Source organism: Amphiura filiformis, chromosome 15 (assembly GCF_039555335.1).
Source record: "Amphiura filiformis chromosome 15, Afil_fr2py, whole genome shotgun sequence".
Taxonomy (NCBI): domain Eukaryota; kingdom Metazoa; phylum Echinodermata; class Ophiuroidea; order Amphilepidida; family Amphiuridae; genus Amphiura; species Amphiura filiformis.
The window spans coordinates 61655408-61678517 of NC_092642.1; positions in this window are offsets into that span (position 1 = coordinate 61655408).

Here is a 23110-nt window from a genome sequence, read left to right on the forward strand (position 1 = left end):
ATTATTAATCTAAATGTATCTTATATTGGAGGAGCTATAGCTTCCAAGACAATTATGGTAACATAATATATTAAGTGTAACAAAGAGGGTCAGATATGAATAAATACAAGCAAAGAAGAAACAATGAGAATGATATAAAAGTGTATAATTATGTAACTTACATTGTCCCTGAAAGAACTGTATCGTCGTAAACTTAATTGTTTGAGATTAAAACGCCACAACTAAACATAAAACTGGCGTGGTTGAGGAAAAAAAATCAGCTATCATATTCATTTAGAATTTTGACAATATTTACCACGCCGTTTTGAAATCTTATTATCATTCAATTATTATAATACAGGGTGTCGCTGAAAGAACTGTATCGTCGGGAACTGAATTTTTGGGTATTCTAAAGCACTTCTAGAATTTTGACAATTGCTTGCTCCATATTTGAAATAAAAGAATTTTACGAAACTCCATCATTTTCAAAACTTTCCACGGATTCAAATATCAATGGATGATCTGTATTCGGAGTGCTAATCGCTGCGCATGAGGCGTCTATTGTCAGATATTTGACTCCGTGGAAAGGGCTGAAAATGAGGTAGTTTCGTAAAATTCTTTTATTTCAAAAACGGAGAAAGCAATTTTCAAAATTCCAGAAGTGCTTTAAAATACTCAAAAAATTCAGTTTCCGAAGGTACAGTTCTTTCAGGGACACGCTGTATTAGGGGGCTGGCATTTTCTTCGGAAGGGGGGGGGTCCCAAAAATACTGGGGGGTCATAGAATTTTCAGACCAAAAATAGGGGGTTATAATTTTTTAACACCCAAAATAGGGGGGGTTATAGAATTATTAAGGGCTGGTGACTTAAAATTTTCGCGCGCTGCGCGCGCATTCTTTAACTTCGCAGTCGAAATGTGCGTACAATCTATGCAAAATTTTTACACGCTCCGCGCGCCTTCTTTACACTTACAATAAAAATTTTACCGCGCTCCACACACTTTCTTCACTTTTAAGTTTTGACGCGCTCCGCGCCTTAGTTCCGGCAATAATTTTTCTTGAGTCTGTGTAGTTGGAAGGGGGGGGGGGGTCATAAAATTTTTCGACCCGCGATAGGGGGGGTCGTAAAAAAATTTTTTGCCCGCGATAGGGGGTCATAAAAAATTGACTCCGGTCACCGACATATTTGGGACCCCCCCCCTTCCGAAGAAAATGCCAGCCCCCTAATAACTGAATGATAAGAAGGTCTATCCAGTATATCATGCATATGACATCTTTAAGAGAAAATTGGTTAATTGAATCAAAATTAACACAAACATGAGGCAGGATGTTTCGTAATTTAGGTGTTCTAAATTAAGTGTAGAATGCCGAAATGATTATATAGTTTAAAAAAATTTATGTTGGTAATGGTCACTATCTTGTTACTGGACAGATGTTTAGTTATCATTGTAGCTGACACATATAGATAATTAAATGATTTAGGTATAATCAGTTGGCGTGGTTTTATACGGGCCACTCATTAAAAAAGAAGAACAAAAAAAAAAAAAAAAAAAAAAAAAAACCGACAACATAAAAACGCGTAAAAAGGATGTAAATGAAGGGTATTCAAACGGATTGAAACAAGTATGAATAAACATACAAAAGACACAAAAATAATGTAAAGCTATATCCAACGCACCAACATTTCTCTCACTAGGATATTTAATTGCTGATTTTAGAGAATAAGTTTATACGTCTTTTATACGTTTCTATACGTTTTTGTAGTATCCTTGACTGCTACGCTGACGCTTAAGAGCTATCTAATACTTGTTGTTGATGAAATGCATGGCTCGGTTCAAATCTCCTATATTGAATAACAGAGGTTTTTGTAACAATTGTTTTATTCAGTGTATCACACAGAATTTATCAATACGAATAAATGAATTCAAGGTAAACACTACTGAAGGTCGCCATATTCCGTCATTCAGGTTATAGAAAGAAAATATGGGAAAACGACCTTGTAGTATGCATGAGTGATCACCATCACATTTGAATGAAAGACGGATAGCTTTTCCAGTTCTGATACACAATTTTGTTTGTGTGTTTATTGCAAGAGTTTGGATTAATAGATTTTGATTCACCAGAACAATAATCATTTCATACACCAATTTGAAGTGATTTTCATGAAGTTTGTTCTTGAGGGTACACGATGTATTGTTGGACGAAGCAGCCAAAAAAAATCTATTTTCATAAATCTAAATTATAAATATATATTATTGAAAAACAACACTTCGATGTTTTGCGAAAAAGTTCATTCGACAAATCATATACTTTGAAAACTTGCTTGATTTATTGTTGCTAATGAGTTATGTACGTTTTACAAAAGTGTTGTTGTTTCAGCCCTCTTTACAACATAGCTCAAGAACCACAGGACTTACACAGTTATATCTGTGATATTTGAATTCTCACTCGCTATAAAAGGATCAATGTATTTTTTGACAAAGCTCATTACCATTCGCAAGATGCTGTGAACTACCAAATCGCAACAGTTTAAAATAGTTGCTAACCTTAAAATTCCTATAGTTCCTGCGGTAGTGGATCACTCATCATTTGCTCAGTAACTGTCTGGTTATCGACGAATTAATCAATAAATTTCATGTGATCGACTGTTGTTAGGTTTCAGATTTGCTAGACACGAACAACTGAAGTACTGGATACGTGAAACATCTCAATCATTGTCAAAAACGTACTTCAATTGTTCAGACTTGACAAAGTGTGGTTTTAAAACAACTTTACCCCAATTTCAAGGTTTAAAAGCTTGTTTAAAATTCAGTTGTGTGATGTGCCCTGAGTAATTTTATTTGATTATGTATTATTTGTTTACACAAATTAGAATTATTTCATGAGTGTTGACATTTTGGGAATCCCCTCTCATTCATCAAGTTGATCAAAAACAAAATTCTAGATTGTTCATTGTGTTGCACAATTGGGAAAATCGCCAAGATTACAAAGTGAATATGACATCATGTTGGGAAAAACCCACATGAAGTGATGTAATGAGGAAGGTTAATTGTTATGCTTATTCTTGGGAATTTCCCAGGTTACATATATTGTGAAAATAGTAATTGACTATCAATATATGAGGGGATTTTTCTGATGCTTGGTATATAAGCAAATGAATATATGAATACAAAAGCCACATAAGTCCATACTTTGGCCAAATTGAGTTAAGCATGGGAAATTGTTGCTATACATAGGCCTGTCATATGCATGAAAGAACAACTCAAATTCATTCTCTGTGTCTATTGGGTATATGAAAAATAGCATGTATGAAAGAATCACCCAATTCCATGATTTGAGTCTTGTAACACATTGATTGAAATCCAGTATGTATAAAAGTCCACTTGTAACACATTCATTGCTAGAGAATGACTTTTGAACAAAAAATGGGTTTAATAAAGGAAAGTGTGTGGTTTATATTACATGGCAGAATGCTTATCAACATTATACAATACCTGTGTGCTTTATTTTGTATTATCTTACTAGTGGTAATCTCATTCTAACATTGTTGTCTTTGTATATGATCAAAAAACACCAAAAAGTCCAAAATTTAAAATGAACCCCACGAAGTCCCTGAAATGCTAATCGTCATACCTAATACAGGTTAATCCACTCATTTGCACGTAAAACTTACCATATTGACCAGGTAAATCTAACTGAAGGAATTAAAATGATACACGGGTTTTTCTCTCAAAATAACTTCGCATGGACTTAGGTGGCTTTTGTATTCATGTATTCAAATGTAAAGACAATTCGACACAGTAGAGTGTTATTGTGGACTAGTAATAGCGTGCTTACAGCCAATTTACTTCAAAGAAAGGAAATTACGAAACAGAAATATGTTATGTAGGCAAGGTACTACTAGTCAATGATATCGGAGAAGATCTAGAATACGTCAAAGTACGTACTTCTTCCAAATAAGGAATATATTCTTCTGTCGACTTGCTGAAGTCTGGTATATGACACAACACATCTGTCAATGTTAGTGGAAACAGGGGGAAACTGCAATGCAGGCCTGTTTTCCATTAGAAATTGTGTGGAAGGTGAATAGAGCACCATTTTGGAGATAGTCAACTGTGCGAGGATTTTATGCAAAGGATATAAAAGTCTTCAGTGGACTTCGCTGAACAGTGATCTTCACAGGACAGGTGAATCAGGATATACATCAAGAGCATTTACATCAGAACTTTTACGTCAACAACAAGAAGAAGGCTGCTGGCTATAAGTAACATTATCAAACGTTCATAATATTTGATTGCATGTATTTATGTTTATGTATCGGATCATTATAAATCACATTTTGCTTCCTTTACGTCTTCAGACGTTTTCTAATTTAAATTGCTTTACTTTCCTTTTCTAGACTCGTTTCTTGTGATGAAACATAATGGCTTGTCAAGACGGATGCGCACTTTGGATAGGGCTATGGATTACTGCTTGTGCTCTATGTATTCAAATACCTGTAGTTCAGTCACAGCGAGGTACGTGTTCAAACAATAATATAATAGAAAGGATTAGGTGGTCACAGAGGATACATTGACATCAACATGACGTCACGCGTTCACGTACCGCGTCTACGTACGAAACTCTAAACCTGTCTACTATATTTTCGCCACATCTATCCTAATCCCACCACTCAGGCATATTGACAGCTAGTTTCTGGAATTTCTAGTATGATGACGTCATATGGGGTTTGTTTGTACTTGAAATTCTAGCAGCTACAATACTCTGAACAATATTTTATTCATTGTGTCAAATTAGGAGAAGGATTATCAGTAGCCTATGCTGTCATAACAGCGTGTTCACTGTTGGACAAGTTTAGAACTGCCAAGCTTTCGTCAGGAATAGCCCTGACTTCTTAAGGACAAAGTACCAAAGACATGCAGGCCACCCCTTGCCTACTGATGGCTCTGAAAAGAGCCGTTCACTGAAACTGCCCCTTGTGAACAGTAAACACGCAGACCTTGTCTATCTGGTAATATAAAAGTTTTAGTGGCTCTGAAAAGAGCCGTTCACTGAAGACTGCCCCTTGTCACCAGCGAACAGTAAATAAGTGGTGGATTTGAAAAGAGGCGCTCCCAATGCTGTCATAGTTAAATATTTATCGATAAAAAATGATCGATAACAAGAGGAATAAAGAAATTAAACTCACATGTCGAACACCAAGCCAGAATATTTTTTAATGGTATAGCTTTGTATTTTCTTTCTTACAAATAGGTTGCACAATAACACATGCCAATGGTGATGGTAACAATGGATATCTAACTATGGCAGAGGAAGAACCTAAAGGTAACGTGCTTAGTTAAGGGGAATTTGTTGTTGTTGTTGGTTTTTTGCCTGTTTGTGTAGTACATCGATAGTTTAGCATTTCTGATATGATATGAAATTCATAATTCAGAGACCTTGAAAGAGCTTTAAAGTAGCTTATTTTCAACGGGCTTCAATTGTTTGTACCGAAGTGTGCCGTTGTCATGGGTGGATGTTAGGGTGATTCACCAAAACCAAATCGAAAGTTTTGATCTTTAACGGGCCAACCTCTAATTGTTCATTTTTGTGTAAAAATACATCATGCAAAATTGAATGACAATTTAAAACTTTAGAGAATGCGCTCGGGTTTGAAGTTTTAGGTATGGATTTTTGGTCATTTTTACTCAGACACAAGAAAGTAATATTCAACTTATTCGATGTTATAAAACTGTTATCATATAATCTTGTGTGTTCATAAAACAAATATGTATAGTATGAAAAATTAAATGTAAATATTGTCAATTATTGTTTCAATAGGGTAAAGCAGTACACAGAACAACCAAAATATTTGGCAGTCCTCTTCTATTATAATAAGGATAGCCTATATAGAATGAATGAATGAATGAATAATATAAATATTCATTAAGATACACATTATAATAATCCTGTCAATCAAAGTCGTCCGGACAGGAACCGCGAATTAAGGTGGTCAAAAGCATACCTTAAACCGTTTAACATTCTGGCTGGACGTAGCTGTAAACACACGCAGTACCCCAATCAGATTACTTTCACAGCCATGATAAGCTTATCTTTTCGCAGTTGTAAACCGTACTTAATGTTGCTGTTGATATCTCTGGTCATCTTTACTTGTTTTTATTTCTGTCATTTGATGTTTCTGGCAGGTTTTCAAGCGTTTAATTTTACGGTAACCCCCGCAGACGCAACAGTGTCTTTCGATTGTGATACGAGGCCAAATCCAGCAATTGATGATCCATGCTACTACTTTGAAATGCGAAACAATACAGCTATTGTCGTGAAGGAAATAATCAATATAGAGGTATTTTCTTAACCTTGTTCTTTGAATCGGGGATTTGCTATTGTTTTAGATTTCGAAAATGATATTTTGTAAAATAAATGCAGTAAATCATACCTTTTTATAATTTGGGGACAAGTTTACCTTTCAACTCAAATATAAATTGCAACTGGGGTGCTTGTGGATCAATATAATGTTACTATGTGGGAGATACTGTGATATACAGGGTGTCTCAATAAAAATAGGCCCTGTGGATCGGGAGACATGACTTGAAATATCAGCAATAAAATCAAATCTTTCTTGCAGATTCAAAATCCATGAAGTGTCTTCTATAGATTGTTGCATAAATCATCAAAATCCGTTCACTCATCACTGAGATAATTGGGAAACTTCAAATATATTCATTTTTGGACCTTTCCAATGGGACAATACACAATAATGTGCTGCATTGTAGTTTAGAATTAAAATTAAAAATAACACCTTGATGTTCTGCAAAACTTCATACTTTGAAAACCTGGTTGATTTATTGTTGTTAATGAGTTATGTACGTTTTACAAAAATGATGTTTCATCCCTCTTCACAATATAACTCGAGAACCCCAGGACCTACAAAAGTATATCTGTAATATGAATGCCATTTTTGCCAAACCTCACTACCATTCGCAATATGATGTGAACTACCAAATCGCAGTAGTTTGACTCGTGTCACTCCCAGTGGTGCTAGGTAGGATCAGCAACTAAGTCTCTTTTCTGTTATTGATGTTGTTTATCAATTTAGGTTTATATCACCATCAAAACTATCACCTGGTTATTTCATTTTGAGGGAACCAAATTCTTTTGAATCAAATATTTCAGTCACTTCAATAATTATAAATTTCATTTGTTTTATTTTATTTTATTTATTTATTACACTTTATCACTGGTATATACAATAATTATAATATAACATCAAAATATATTGCACATGAATATTCAAAAGTACATACAAAAAAAAGGAAGTATAGATAAAATTTTGCACCAGTGAAAGGCAAGGACTAACAGGTGCAAAGCACCTCTAGGACAGTCCCACCAAGGATCAAAACAATGAGGACACCCTCCCCCCCCTCCCAAAAATTTGAAAAAAAAAATACACAAGCCTACAACCAGAACACTGGCAACGTGTAAACCAAGACCCTGCGTTGTAAGGATCAAAACTCTCCTCTAGTTTGTTCTTGTACCACTCAGAGAGCTGGCTCTTAAAAGCTAATGTTGTGGGCTTCAGCCCTACTGTTGGTTGACAAATGTATGAACAGCAACATTTTCACGTCTTTTTGTGGGTACTGAGAGCACATCAGACATATTGAATTGCATTTTGAAAACGCGAAATGTCCTTCTAATATGATTTTTTTTATTTCGCGATATAATGCGATATTATGGCAAATGATTGAAAATAGATATTTTTGAAATTTAACTGTCCTCGAAGTAAATTGTATAAATTTAATGATATGTACGTACTTAAAGTGTATGTAACCGGAACAAAAAGCCGTCTGTCTGACATATGAAAAATTGTTTTTTTTCATATTGAAGATAAAGATTTTTTTCCCAAAAACACAAAACACACAAAAAATTTGGTATTTTTGAGATTTATGAAGTTTACTTCGAGGATGGTTAAATATCAAAAACACAAAAAGTATCAAATTTTAATAATTTACATACAATGCGGATTTCAAAAAAAATATTTCAAAAAAATTGATATCAGAAGGACATTCTTCGTATTCAGAATGAAATTCGATATCTGATGTGCTCTCAGGTCCCACAAAAATTACTGTGCAAACGAAAGGAAAACGAGCAAGGTACACCAACTTGATTTGGGGAAACAAGTAAATACAGACTAGACAATATGCAGGGGGGGGGGGGCAAAACCAGCAAATGTAGGCATAGGAAGTAAGCAAAGTTCGATAGCCAAAAATTACCCACTGTAGTAAACTGTGCTTCATTGAAGTAAGACATGCTTATTTTGCTCTGAGCTTATCTTGTTTGCTACCGAGTTCTATTTGAACTTGCCTTCAGTTTTTTACTTGAATTTGTTTTTAAATTACAGCATGTAGTTTTCGTTGTTTGCTTTTATATTTTGTTGTCTGTCCCTGAAGAAGAGCAGTTTATCTGCTCGAAACGTCGGTTGTTTTTTGTTTTTTTATTGTTTGACTGCTATGTACACAGTGATTTTCATCACTTCCAGTGTACTGTTTTCCTGACACTTTTGTGGGCTCTGGAATTGGCAATTTTGGCCATCGAACTTTGCTTGTTTTGTGCCTACTCTGGATGTTTGGTTTAGCGTGTCTGTTTATATGCACAGTGATTTTCATCACTTGTTTTAGTGCAGTTTTGTATTACCATTGATCCTTGTTGTTTTTGCAGGTTTAGCACTTTTGTGAGCCTTGGAACTGGTAATTTTGGCTATCGAACTTTGCTTACTTCCTATGCCTACATTTGCTGGTTTTGCCCCCCCTGCATATTGTCTAGTCTGTATTTACTTGTTTCCCCACATCAAGTTGGTGTACCTTGCTCGTTTTCCTTTCTGTTGTTTATATTCAAGGTATCCTCTTGTATCATTTATTGATCCTTGATGTGTTTTGTGTCGTCGTCCGTTGGATTCACCATTACCCACTTTTACTGTGCAAACGTTGCTATCCGAGCCCTTAACCCCAAGAGAAACGTGTGAAAAACATTCTTCGTGTGAAAAACATTCTTTGGGAGATTGATTGATTGATTTTGAACTCCTACTCAGCAACACTTTTTTTATATAATAAACTACACATTATCGTTAACGTGTATTACCCCATTGGAATGGTCCAAAAATGTGTCTATTTGTACAAATCTAATTATCTCAGTCACGCGTGAACGGATTTGGATACTTTTTGCACCATTGTTAAGCAGGCACTTCGTGGTTTTTGAATCTTTAAGAATTTTTTTATTTTACTGCCGATATTTTAAGTTATGCACCACTTTCCATAGGGCCTATTTTTATTGAGACACCCTGTAGTGTAGTGTTGATATGGTATGATTGTTTTTACAGAAAAACCCTTTTAGTGATTACGTGAATGAGGAAGATCTTTTTGAGTTTCGGAATACAAAGCTTCTCTCCTGTACGCCAGCAGATGACAGCACTGGGGTAAATATACAGACTGTATTTACTAAACTAGGCTCAAAAAGAAACTTATAATTTTTCACACAAGGTCATATCTTAAAATCCTGTCCATAAAAATTAACCAAAATTACACACAGGATTACTGCAATACTCTACTCTAAATTCATGTCAGTAACCAAGCAGTTGTCCAACTGACACAACAGAGAAATGCACTGACCCGGAAAAGTTTCCTGGACCACATTCACAGGCGAATAATTGGCACCCAGCAAAAGAAATCTGTGAGAATGCGTACAAGATCCTTACACAAGTGATAATTTCCAAAGAGTAGATGAAATAGTGTGGGTGTGGAACGGGCTGCTTCTGCTTTTCACACACTTTCTTCAAGAAACAGGTCTTGTTCCACACTATTCCACTTACTCACAGATTTCTTGTGTTGGGCTGTGAATGTGGTCCAGGAAACTGTTGTATGTCAGTGCATGTTGCCATTGTGTTAGTTGGGTAACTGTTTGGTTACTGACCAGTGTTTAGAGTAGAGTATTGAAGTAATCCTGTGTGCAATTTTGGTTAATTTTATGGACAGGATTTTAAAATATGACATTGTGAAAAATTATAAGTTTCTTTTTGAGCCCAGTTTATTTTTGTATCTCGCGTTGTCTTCCACTCTGCTAGGGCGGATAATGTCCGCCTCATGTCTGCATTAGTTTTGAAACCACTAATTGAAAATACTGTAAACTGGTAGAGAAAGAAATTGCCTTATAAAATCAAAACATCTTTAGAAGCCATGTACTAAAATCAATGTGCACGACGACTGCGCTTGGACAACTATACACGTAGCACCGCAGAAGGTGGTTGGTCAAATTCTTTATTTTCTACCTTACTTGGAGGTCAGAACTATCATGGGGCTACCACTTTCTATTTCATAACATCTAACGAAAACGTATCTTAGGATTTTACTGGGCGCTTGTATTGACGCTTATCAATCATGATGAATTTGACTTAATATGCACTGACCTAACTAACATTTGTTATTTTCCTAATTTGATTTTTCAGCACGAAGTTACGATAACGTTTTACGTCATAGGTGTAAACGAACACGTGCCAAGCAAACCAGAAAATATCACTGTGTTTGAAACATCAGTTCCTGAGGTAAAACACGAATGAACTTATTTTTATGGGTTAGACCAGTGTTGGTGTTCGTCAAGATTGTACAGGCTGCTTGTTTTAATTTGGACACATTTGTCTATTTAGGATATACAGGGGTGAACACAACTGCTACCTTAATTATTTTGCTTACTGTATTGCCCTGCACCACAAGCAGGTGCATTCTTTGTATGTCTACAATCATAGATTGAATACAATACCACTACTTTCAAAGATACTAATCTTACAGGTGCGAGTGATCAGCATGATATGAATATTCTATAGAATTACGATCCAGGTTTTTGTCCCTGTTCATCCTCATTACTGAGTTATGAGAATTTGTGGCTATGAAGTATCTAGATACACAAAATCTGCCTCTCCCATAAGTCAGACAAATTATTTTACACACATTAATTTATTCTTACATACAGTTGACTCTGGGCGGCACAGAGTTAGTTTTCAATCCTCCACTAGTGGCAGAAGATTCGGATGCAAAAGAGAGTTTTACCTGTGAACAACTTGATTCGGTAAGTCTGCAGACTGATACCATTACCTACAAGTGGTTTGAAAGTTTACTTCTGCCGGAACAAATTAAATTCTACGCAATCTTGTTTGTTGTGTATTTTCACAATATTTTTTAAAGCTTAATATGTTTCCGGAATTTGTTTTTGGAACCATAATGAGCCGCAATACCACCAACCCTTATAGGGTTAGGGCTAGGATATATGGTTAGGGTTAGGGTTTATGATTAACGTTAGGGTTAGCGTATTGCAGCCCATTATGGTTGCAAAAAATAAATAAGCTTCCAGTGATGCCTCTTAATTAAAAACAAACATCACAAAAGTAACCAATACCTTTGCAGCTAAGGTAAGATTTCTCAACAATTATTTCATTATTTCAATTTTTTGCAGAACTTACCTTTCACGGTATCATGCGAGACGGAAGATAGTCCAATATTTCGCAAGGCTTTGATTACACTAACAGTGACAAACCCACCTCCTCAACTGGATTTCGAGACCACTAACTCTTATGCGTTTAACATAACTGTTCGGGTATGTAAGACACTGGTTTTCTTTGGAATGTCTTGGCGCAACCAGGATTTTTTTCTTGGCGGTCAAGAGGGATAGGTAAAGTGAAAGGGAGGTGGCAAAATTCGAAAAATGTTCCTAAAAATGGGCATTTTTGCCCAAAATGTGTTTTTTGCCCCAAAATAGGGCAATTTTCAACCAAAATTGGGTACTTTTTGCCAAAATACGGGCAAGTGAATTTTCTGTAATTTTTTTTTCTGATGGAGCAAACTAAGGGAAGTTGCTCCCCTGTGACACCGCCACTGAGTGGAACTAAGTCAAGTACCACATACAGCAAATCAAACCGCTACTAATAATGTCATATTTTTTTATTCATATTTCTTGAAGGATAAAGTCGACAGATATGGAAATGTTAACATAGGCTACATACCAGTCGTCGTGAATATATTAGACCTAGATGATCGTAGTCCAGTGTTTGATTATTCGTCATACACCGCTGAAGTTCCAGAGGGGTTTGTAGGCACTGTCACTGTTTTACCCGAGTCTGTAAACGCCATAGATGGGGACACACTTAATGCTCCTATTGTCTATGAAATAGGTAAGTGAATAACCATAGTTTCTGAGAGAGAGTGGAATGGGAAAGGAATCTGGACTTACGGGCTAATCAATATTTCCTTTACTCTGTGGTTTACTTAAAGGAGTATTTCGTGATCCTAGCGTCTACTTTTTATGACATTTTTCAGTAGATATCCACGAAAAAAGCTTATTCCCAAAATTTCAGTTGATTCCGATTTTGCGTTTGCGAGGATATGCATGATTATGTGTATTGCACTGCTCCATGATAGACAATGTGTTGCAATTTCGTTCTGGTATACCAGAACGAAATTCAAATTTCACGATATCTTTGCTAAACGAATTAATCTGCAAGAAATATTTTGTACATAAACATTATGTAGCAAGAGGTTTCCAGTGATATAAAAATCTCAACTTTTTTGATGAAAGTGGGGGGATGATGCTGTGGATCACGAAATGCCCTTTTAATTATATTCACTTAAGTAAGTTCCATATTGCTTACAATAATGAAAGATAAAGACAATTTATCGCGTCTGACGTCACCTGTCAATCAAACTCGAGCACGGTTTGTTTACAAGTGTCGTGATGATGACTTGCTGAACGCGTATTTATAACCGGGCGCCTTATTGTTAATTTTGCACCTTTCGACATGCAAACCATCTCAAAAGTTAGGTCGTTATGGTAGGAAACTTTCTTTGGTGAAGGCACCATGTCCACAATGCCTAGAAAAGCTGCTTTTTGCCTTGTAAAAGTATGTAATTTTTAGCCATTTGCTGATATTCCTTTTCTCCGATCAGCACCAGATAGATCGGTCTTCCTTTTACGCGCTGATTAATCTGTGTAAACCAATCAAGGATCGTAATTGACAGTGACATCAGACGCGATAAATTGTTTTTATCTCTGTCTTTAATTATAAGCACATTCCTACGTGATAGTATTCTCGTTTGTAATACCCGAAATCTGAGAAAAAATGTGTTTCGTACTATAAGACTAGTCAATTTAAGTACCAAAATGGGTGCACCTAGTCAAAAAATGGAACACCAGTGTTTTTGTTTGCTAGTGACTCTAAACACCCTCCTGAACAACATATCAAAAAAAGGAGAAAAAGAGAAATAGGAAAAAATGGCAATTTGCATATGATCCAAAATAGCCACTAATGCAGGGCTCAAATTTCAAAATTGGGCGAATATGGATAAAAGCCATCTGTATTCATTTCATTATTAGGATTCAGTAAAAGTATAGTTTGACCTATTGCCGATGTACCGTTCCTGAGTTATAGGCATAACGGTCAAATGTTAAATTTTGGTCTCCACCATTGTTCACAGGACTAAAAAAATTCTACGATTTTGTATATAAAAAAAATAAAAATATATTTCAACAAAATTTAAATAAAAGAATAGATTGCTATATCTCAGGTGTTTCGTTACGTGGATAACATGGCAAAATATTCAAAGCCCATTGAATCATGATCATGTTAACCGCGACCTATTGTGTGTTATCCAGGTAACAAAACAACTGAGATATTGCAAACTATTCTTTGTTTAAAATTTTGTCATTTTACATCACTGTTACCATGGTCACAGCTGCAACATTTCATGAAGAACAAAAAAATTCATATTTTTATATTATGATAAAATGAATTCTGCACTTTTCACAGATCATAAACCTTGCTCTGAAAACATAGAGATCGATTCTGCCACAGGGAAGTCAACATCACCAGACCTCTGAATTTTCTCAGCTTTTGTGTGTTAACTGTTAAAGTAAGTGTGCAATGAGTATTTTGTTTTATAGATTATGTAGAAAGAGCCCTTATCTGCCCTCTTCTTCATCATCCCTTCTTTCTCCCTCTTCTTTTTTCTTCCTCCTCCCTTCTTTCTTCTTCCTATGTCCTCTTTTCTCCCTTATTCCTTTTTTCTTTTTCCTCCTCTTTATTTCTTCTTCCTCTCTCTTTCCTCATCTTTTCTCCTTCGTATTAACCCTTCCCAATTCCTTCTTTCTTCCTTCTTTTAATGTTTTCTTTATTAGTCCTTTGTAGTCATGTTTGTTGCCTTTTTACTGTTGCTTTGCTGTAAGCATCAAGAGTTATCTATAGCACCTTTTAATTTATTTATTTACTATAGGCAACCGAACAATTTAACCTGGAGAGAGTATCTACCGTACCTTTAAACATCTCCGTATTGGACATAAACAACAATTGTCCCGTATTCCAAGACATGTCTTACTCTGGACAGATAGAGCCCGGGGATGAGTACGTTTTACAAGAAGGGAGTACAGATGAGAGGCTGGTGTTGTTTGCTATGGATATGGATAAGGTATTGATAAACATCTCAAAAAAGTAACTAACCCCCCTTAAATAATGACCATTATTCAAAAACGGGTAATTGTATTACAAATCAGAAAAATACGTTGGAAGCAGAATTTATTTCTGCACATTTTGACACCTCATTTGCAGCAATTGACTAAATATTGACGTCACAGCGTACATTTAAATCAATGTAACTCAAGATTTGAAAGTTGTAGTAAATTGTATTGCTTTTGTATTCAGTGTAATGGAAGGGAATATGTGTAATGATATCTGAGTGTTTTTGTATTGTAAAAATTTGTATGTAAGTGCAACTTTCAAATCTGGACCTCACTACATTAAATTGACCGGTGTTTTATTGCTTTCTGGGCTACCGTATCAAATGAGGAATCAAAATGAACAGAAATAAATTCTGCTTCCAACGCATTTTACAGATTTGTAATACATGTACAATAGCCCCTTTTTGAATAATGGCCAGTGTACTTTTTTGAGATGTTTACTTTAAAACGTCTTTGATTAAATAATGTTCTTGCTGCAAGACTAAGATTTGTACAGTTTTTATTTACATGATGAGTCAAAATATTTCCTAGCGATTCCTTTCATTGAGTGTAGTAAAACATATTATCGTATCTATGATACGGATATCATTTTGCTTGTTGAAGGTCATGGCTATCATTTTATTCAAACAAATATGTGCAATAATTAATATTTACATTATTAAATAAACAAGGAAACGATGCATTTTATATGTTTACTTCCTCAGTCTATCATTTTTTTTATAGCACCGCTAAACTTGACACAATGTGTCTATACAATCGTATGGTATGTATGGTAAAAGATAACAATTTGTCAAAGCAGATTATGTCATACGCCTTACACCTTCGTTTGAAAACCATCTGTTACAAAGAGATTTCAAGGCGTATAACTTGTGCTGGTAATTTTTCCAAGTAATTTCTGTTTGCCATCGACAAATCTTTTTGACATTATTTTTGAGATCATTATAATGTAATATGTTCTGGTTTTTGTTTTAGGATTTTACCGGTACCTTTGAAGATGATTCTGGCATATTTGATGTTGAAGACCTAGGTGACGGTAGAGTTTATGTTAAGGCTTTGAATCCTGAAGATTTACGAGATGGCGAAGTTATAAGCATTGCGGTAAGTTAATTATTACGCCTCCCAAATAATTATGTCCATGTGTCATTTAGACAATTACCGTTGTTTCCTGGATCCTTTTCATGGAGCGGGGTCCTAGCGAGTCCGATTATGCACGGACTAAGTGAAAACAAACCCTCTCATCAGTCTATTCAATAATCTATTCAAACATTCAGTAATCACCGCAATTTTATTTCCATAACTTTGTGATGGATTATTCCTATGACGAATTTCTGTAAACTCGTAACTGACTAACTCACTCACGTATGTTTGACCACACAATAAAACCTCATATGAACCCATCTTCTCAGTCAGTGTTGCCGATACCCTATAAGCAGGCAGTGAAAGCACAAAAGATTGGCGAACCAACAACTTTATTGTATATCTTTTGTTCTCGATTATTCAAGATCCCAGTTCTAAAATTAACTGACAATCCATGTTCATCCAGACATCTACACCAAAAAATTTCACCAGACAATGGGCAGAAAGTCAAAAATCAGCTTCAACTGTATAACATATCTTCTTATTGCCCACCAATTAATTGGAAATCATGGTTGCGAGAAATTTTAGCTTTGACCTAAAATTAATCTTGCTAAATTGAAACATTGCCAACCGGTGTATTTCATAGAGTCATATACACGCCCGGATGAAGAGGGCAAATATTTTTATTGAATAGCTCTATTGTTTTCTAACAGACGTGAACTATAACAGTATCCTGCTCCGAATTACAAATAAATAACATGGCATATACTCCTATATTTACTACTCCCGAAGTAAAAGACAGTATGTGATGTTTATTAACAAAGCAGATACTCCTTATGATATCGTACTTGTACACTGACAGGTCACAGTGAATGACGACACAGGTCAAAGTCCATGCAACGGCAGCGAGACAAATGTGGAAGTAATAGTCACCAATCTATCGCCTAGTTTTGACGTAGAAGATCCGGTAGGATACATTAACGAAACTGCTGAACCGATGACATTCGTTTTACAGGTATAAGCCCTAAATCCAAAGAAGGTTGTTTCAAACTTTAATAATGGATACCATTTAAAAGTTGGTTATTTGGTGATGATTGAGGGGTGCATTAGCATTAATAGCTATTCAAGTTAGATTACCTTTAGCATTATACGTAGAAAAAAACACTTGTTTGTCTCGCAATAAATTCGTATTGTATCTAATTGTATTGTTTCGTGTAATGCAGCATGTGGTATTTGGTATATCGCACTAAATCGCCTCGTGTGTTTTTTTACGACATGGCATAACTGGGCATTAACAGCAGAGACAAATAATTCATTTAGAAGCTGCTGACGAGGATGCACCCAGAAAGCGATTAACCGCCCTGCTAAAGCTGGCCCTCGATCTAATGGCTGGAATTTGGGCAGGTAGAGAATTCCATAATTGGGCTTTAGATGGTAGAAATGATCTTTCATGGCTGACAATGTTTGACCGTCGCAACCTGAGGGGTGGACATGGAGGTGTGTGGGGTGTGGGGGGTGGTGGTGGTGTGTGTGTGTGTGTGTTCTTTTTAAAAATATTTTTTTTATCACAACACCCTTTCTCATCAGGTTTCAGCCAAAAATGCCGAAGACACATCTGATGGTATCTTCTATGAAATCAGAACAGCGAGTGGAAATGGTTTAGATATATTTACCATCGATGAATTATCGGGGAATATTACAGTGATATCACAGGACACAGATGCAGAAAATGGTTTCACTCAGTATATCCTCATTGTAGAGGCACAAGACAGAAGAGATCCATCACGTGTCAGGTATAAAGTTTGTTTCTCATATTCAACGTTTTTACTTACTATGATTGCCTCTACCATAGAAAAATATTTACAAGTTTTGAAATCCCCAATCTAAGATTTTCTTATGGATTCGGAAAAGTAGCTGAAGCATTATTCCCCACCTCAGTGGTAGTCAAGGTCGAAACGTCAATTCAAGGTTTTATTTTTGGTAAGATATCTTCGAAATTTATTTTCCCAATAAGAATTGACCTTTCGGTAAATCCCATAATTGCTTGCGTTAGACCCCAGATGTCGTCATTTGACGTCACGCCGACATGCAATGCGCAGTAGCGATATTCGCTAAACGATATGAGCATCGGCGTGATGTCAAATGACGACATCTGCGGTCTAACCGCAATGAATTATGGGATTTGGTCAATTGCTAAGAAGTGAGGTTCATGATGTCATGTGATTTGATCTTAAATTGTTTACGTAGTAGTTAGACAAATAATTTACTACAATTCGTAATTCATGTTATACCGACTGAAATTTGCTTAACTCACAGGGTTGCAAGTACAAGTGTTACCATAATGGTTAACGATGTAAATGACAATGTTCCTGAATTCAGGCACATCTTTTACAATGCATCTATCCCGGAAGATTTTACACAAGGGGCTTCGGTTATAACCGTACAGGTAATGTATGTCTGTCTGCCTGTCTGTCTGTCTGTCTGTCTGTCTGTCTGTCTGTCTGTCGGGGTGTCTGTTTGTCTGTCTGTCTGCTTCTGCTCGTCTGTCAGTCTGGCGGGGTGTCTGGGTGTCTGCGGGGGTGTCTGTCTGGGTGGGTGTCTGTCTGTCTGTCTGTCCTCCACTCTCTTCCACTTCCTCTAGTTTAACTCGGTTGTTTAATTTGTTTCATGAACAGGCTAGTGATCTCGACAAGTCATTTGTGATTACATATTCATTTGACGGCGATGCAGGACCCTTTGAAATCAACAAAGATAGGTGAGTAGGGAGTCCACCTTTTACCGTTTTTAATGTTTTTTAAACTTATTGAAAATGTAATATTTGCAAATTGTAACAAACGAGAATCTAAGTATTGATAAGTTTACTACTCTTGTAACCAAAGTTTTTAATACTCATCTTGACAAATTGGATTTCTTTAATGATTGTACTTCATTGAGAAAACAGTTCTTAATAACTATAAATTGAGTTGTAGCTTTGAATTGGATATATTTAACTTTTATATTTTGTATAAATAAAATGTCTCAATTGGACAGCAGGGCATTAGTCGTACTATTAACTTTAAAAAGTCTGGTCAATTTCGTTATATTCTTATTTAAAATGTACTTATTTTATCACAATCATTTAGCGGTGATATATTTTCCACAAAGCGTCTCAATCGTGATCCACCAGATGGGATGAAGGAGTATTTCCTAAATGTGGTGGCAAGTGATGGCACTTTCGTAAGTAGTACATTAAAATTTTGTGTCCTTATTACTCTTTTCTGATATTCGCTGTAACTTGCGCTGTGGATACGCGTACTCGCTTTACCTTGGTATAAACAACTTCAAATATTAAGGTAAAAAATCCCACTATTTTTGCCTTATCATATACACAAAAATAATGTGTCCTCGGCAGTAAAAACGTCTAAAAAATGGATTTGCGTTTTTACTGCCTCGGACACATTATTTGGGTGTATAGGATAGGGCATTAGGCATACCTTTTATATCTTAAATGCAACACTCTAATTGCAACGACATAATTTGTACAGATACAAACAAAGCATATATTATGAATATAATGATGCCCAAGCTTCATATCTATTTTTTTTTATAATGATAAACTGTTAACGTCATTCACTAAATCCAATTTGATACAGAGCGATATAGCTGTAGTAGATATCGTGATTTTGGATGTGAATGACAACCTACCTGAATTCGTGGACCCTTCTATTGAGATCTCCGTCAATGAAACTGAAGACATTGTGCAAGTGCAGGTACGTAGATTCAATTTTGTTACGATGATAACATCCATTGGAGAAGATATTACTATTTACTGTTTTTATGTAATAAAATTTGTTTCAGAATTTGCAATCATTTTCAACACTCCTCACTTACGGAACACGACACAAATCTAAACCTGCTCATGTTATGACAACTTGATTGATACGGTCGTGTGCAGGATCTTGTTAGCTCCAATTTGATGCCATGTTTACTACCAAAAGCTCTAAATTGACACATTTCATATATAAGTTTTGAAATATTTTCTCAAAATATCAAGAGCTATCTTAAGAACTACTGAACCAATACTAGGCTTGTTTGTACTCATTTTAATGCATTTTTCATGTTGATTCCAAATATTGTCATGAAAATTTACATTTCTGAAATTTTTTAATTTTTAAAAAACTTTTGAAACATGTCGTCTGCATTCGACACCCGCGTGAAGAGAGTTAATTACAATTAGAGCTTTTGGTAGCAAATGTGGTATTAAATCATAGCTAACAAGATGCTGCACACGATTGTGTTAATCAAATCGTCAAAGCATAAGCAGTTTTAGATTTACGACGTGTTACATAGGCGAGGACATTCTTTCTGTATTGTGTTTATATAGCTTTCGGCATTACCATGCCATAACACAGGGTCAATTTTGATCAACCGAGTTGGTTTTGATACCTCGTCGAAATGACTCAAACGAATACAAGTGTATAATTATCAAAATAATTGTATTACAAAAACAAACATATATTCAGTACTTTAAGAGGTGATCAATGCTCAGATCTTACAATACGGAGGTCCCGTATCAGGATTGATTTGTTTTTACCCTTTTGTGATATATTACATAAAACCAAAATATATAGTTTTTTTAAATTAATTTTAGTTGAATGCTACTGACGTTGATGATGGAATGAATGGTAGGGTGATGTACTTCATTGAATCACCTGTCGATAATGGAAATATTACCATTGATGAGACATCGGTAAGTTTGCATTTCTATTCATGATGTTATTATTATGTCAAAGTGACGAGTAATAGAGTGGTTGCGATTTCCAAACGTACGTATCGAACACTCGTACATCTATTCAAAATCACTCTCCTGTGACGGGATTTTGAATAGATATACAGGCGTACGATACGTACATTTGAAAATTGCAACCTCTTTAATCGCTCCGATAGACCTAAGAAATATTCAATTGTCTTGTGATTTTAGTTGAGGTATTCAATATATTGGTTCACAGGGAATGTTGACAGTAAAAGGGCCGTTTAATCGCGAGCAAGCTACGGAAATTGTGATTATTGTAAGAGCAGAAGACAATGGCGAACCACCTTTGGCAAGCAATGCAATGGTAAGTTTCCTAGTCATTCTTTTCATCCCGATCTTCATAAATTCTGATATAATTTAGATATAAGCCCCTTATAAAGAATATGCAATATTTCACTGAATGTTCAGCCAAATCGATGGTAATAACTCATATAGTCACTCAGTGTCTGTAGTATATTATGACATGGACATGTTTCAGGCGACTGAACCGTGTCGCACCCTACCTGTGTCAGTGTCACTGCTTTTGGACTATGACAAATTGTCCACGTGGCCACCTCAGTGAAATCACCTTGCAAAGTGAAAATGTGGTTTGCATCAAACACGTCACTGAGCCCCTTTTAACATATAAGCTCTAAAGTTGTTAAAAAAAACATACTTTCAATGCAAACTGATTTAATATTTTATGGTCATCAAAATGCTTTTAAAGGAGGATTTCGTGAACCTAGCATCCTCTTTTTATGACATTTTCAGTAGATATCCACGAAAAAAGCTTATTCCCAAAATTTCAGTTGATTACGATTTCGCATGTGTATTACACTGCTCCATAGACAATGTGTTATAATTTCGTTCTGGTATACCAGAACGAAATTCAAATTTCATGATATCTTTGCTACGAATTAATCTGCAAGAATTTTTTTGTACATAAACATTATGTAGCGAGAGGTTTCCAGTGATATAAAAATCTCAACTTTTTTGGAGAAAAGTGGGGGATGATGCTGTGTGATCACACTGAATGTAATTACAGTTTGTGCCGTCACATAATGCACTTGGGGACCACGTTCACATTGCCACATTCGTGAACCTCAGTAGCTTAAGGGGGTACTACACCCCTGGCCAATTTTGTGCCTATTTTTGCATTGTGCAGTAGTTGTAGTCCTTGCCCCTATAATATACATATCTTACTTGTCACCAATGTCACCAATAGCTACCAATGCACTATGATTTGTTAGAAAAAATGCAAAAATAGGCACAGGGGTGTAGTACTGCCTTAAATCTATTCAATATAATTATGTTTACATGGTTTACACCTTATGACAGGTCACTGTGATAATCCTTGATGAGAACGATGAACAACCAAGATTTATAGAAAATCAATGCGAATCAGCAAAAGTCATTGAGAATGCGAATCTTTATACATCTGTGTGTGCTGTTCTTGCTGTTGATGATGATGAACCAAATAACAGCAACTCACTTGTGATGTACTCACTTAAGGGAGATAATGCCGGTAAGTATATGAATATATGAATACAAAACCCACCCAAGTCCATACTTTGGCCAAATTGAGTTAAGCATGGGAAATTGTTGCTATACATAGGCATGTTATATGTATGAAAGAACAACTGAAATTCATCCTCTGTGTCTATTGAGCATGTAAAAAATAGCACGTATGAAAGAACCACCCAAGTCCAGGATTTGAGTCTTGTAACACATTGATTGAAATCCAGTATGTATAAAAGTCCACTTGTAACACATTCATTGCTGAAGAGTGACTTTTGAAATAAAAAATGCGCTTAATCAAGGAAAGTGTGTGGTTTATATTACATGACAGTATACATATCAACATTATACATACATGTGTGCTTTATTTTGTATTATCTTACTAGTGGTAATCTCATTCCAACATTGTTGTCTTTGTATATGATTCAAAAAACCAACCAAGTCCAGCATTTAAAATGAACTCCCACGAAGTCCCTGAAATGTTAATCGTCATACCTAATACAGTTTAATTCACTCATTTGCACGTAAAACTTATTGACCAGGTAAATCTAACTGAAGGAATTAAAATGATACACAGGTTTTGTTCTCAAAATTACTTCCCATGGACTTGGGTGGGTTTTGAATTCATGTATTCATATGTAAGTTCGTAGTTTGATTGTTGTTACTGTCCTTGTTGTTGTTGATGATGATGAATCAAATAACAGCAACTCACTTGTGATGTACTCACTTGAGGGAGAGAATGCCGGTAAGTACATGATGCAGTCATGTCTACAGTAGAATTCATCTCGACCTTTGCAGGACTTAACCCCATTAAAAGCTATTAAACCAAGATAACACTCATTGAAACAGCTCAACTGATTAAATCGGATCTTCTCTGGTTATGCACAAGTGACTGTTTTCATGTGCGATATCGCAATAAAGCTGGTATTCATAGCTTCAGTTGGGTAACCGATTATAAAGGAAACGAAAGGAAACAATGTTATGTGTGGCTTTGTTCACGAAATCAGACAATGGCGTGCTTTTTGTAAACCAGCATTCTTGAAAATGAGCAACATAATGATTTTTGACTTAACACGGTTTGGAAATAATTTCTTCATATTTTTGGTGTTATCTGTCGTTTACATGTCCTTCCTAAAACACAAAAGTACGACCCTCTCCAAACACCTAAATTAGCTAAAAATTTAGGACATGTTACAAAACTATATTGTCTAGAATTTTAGAA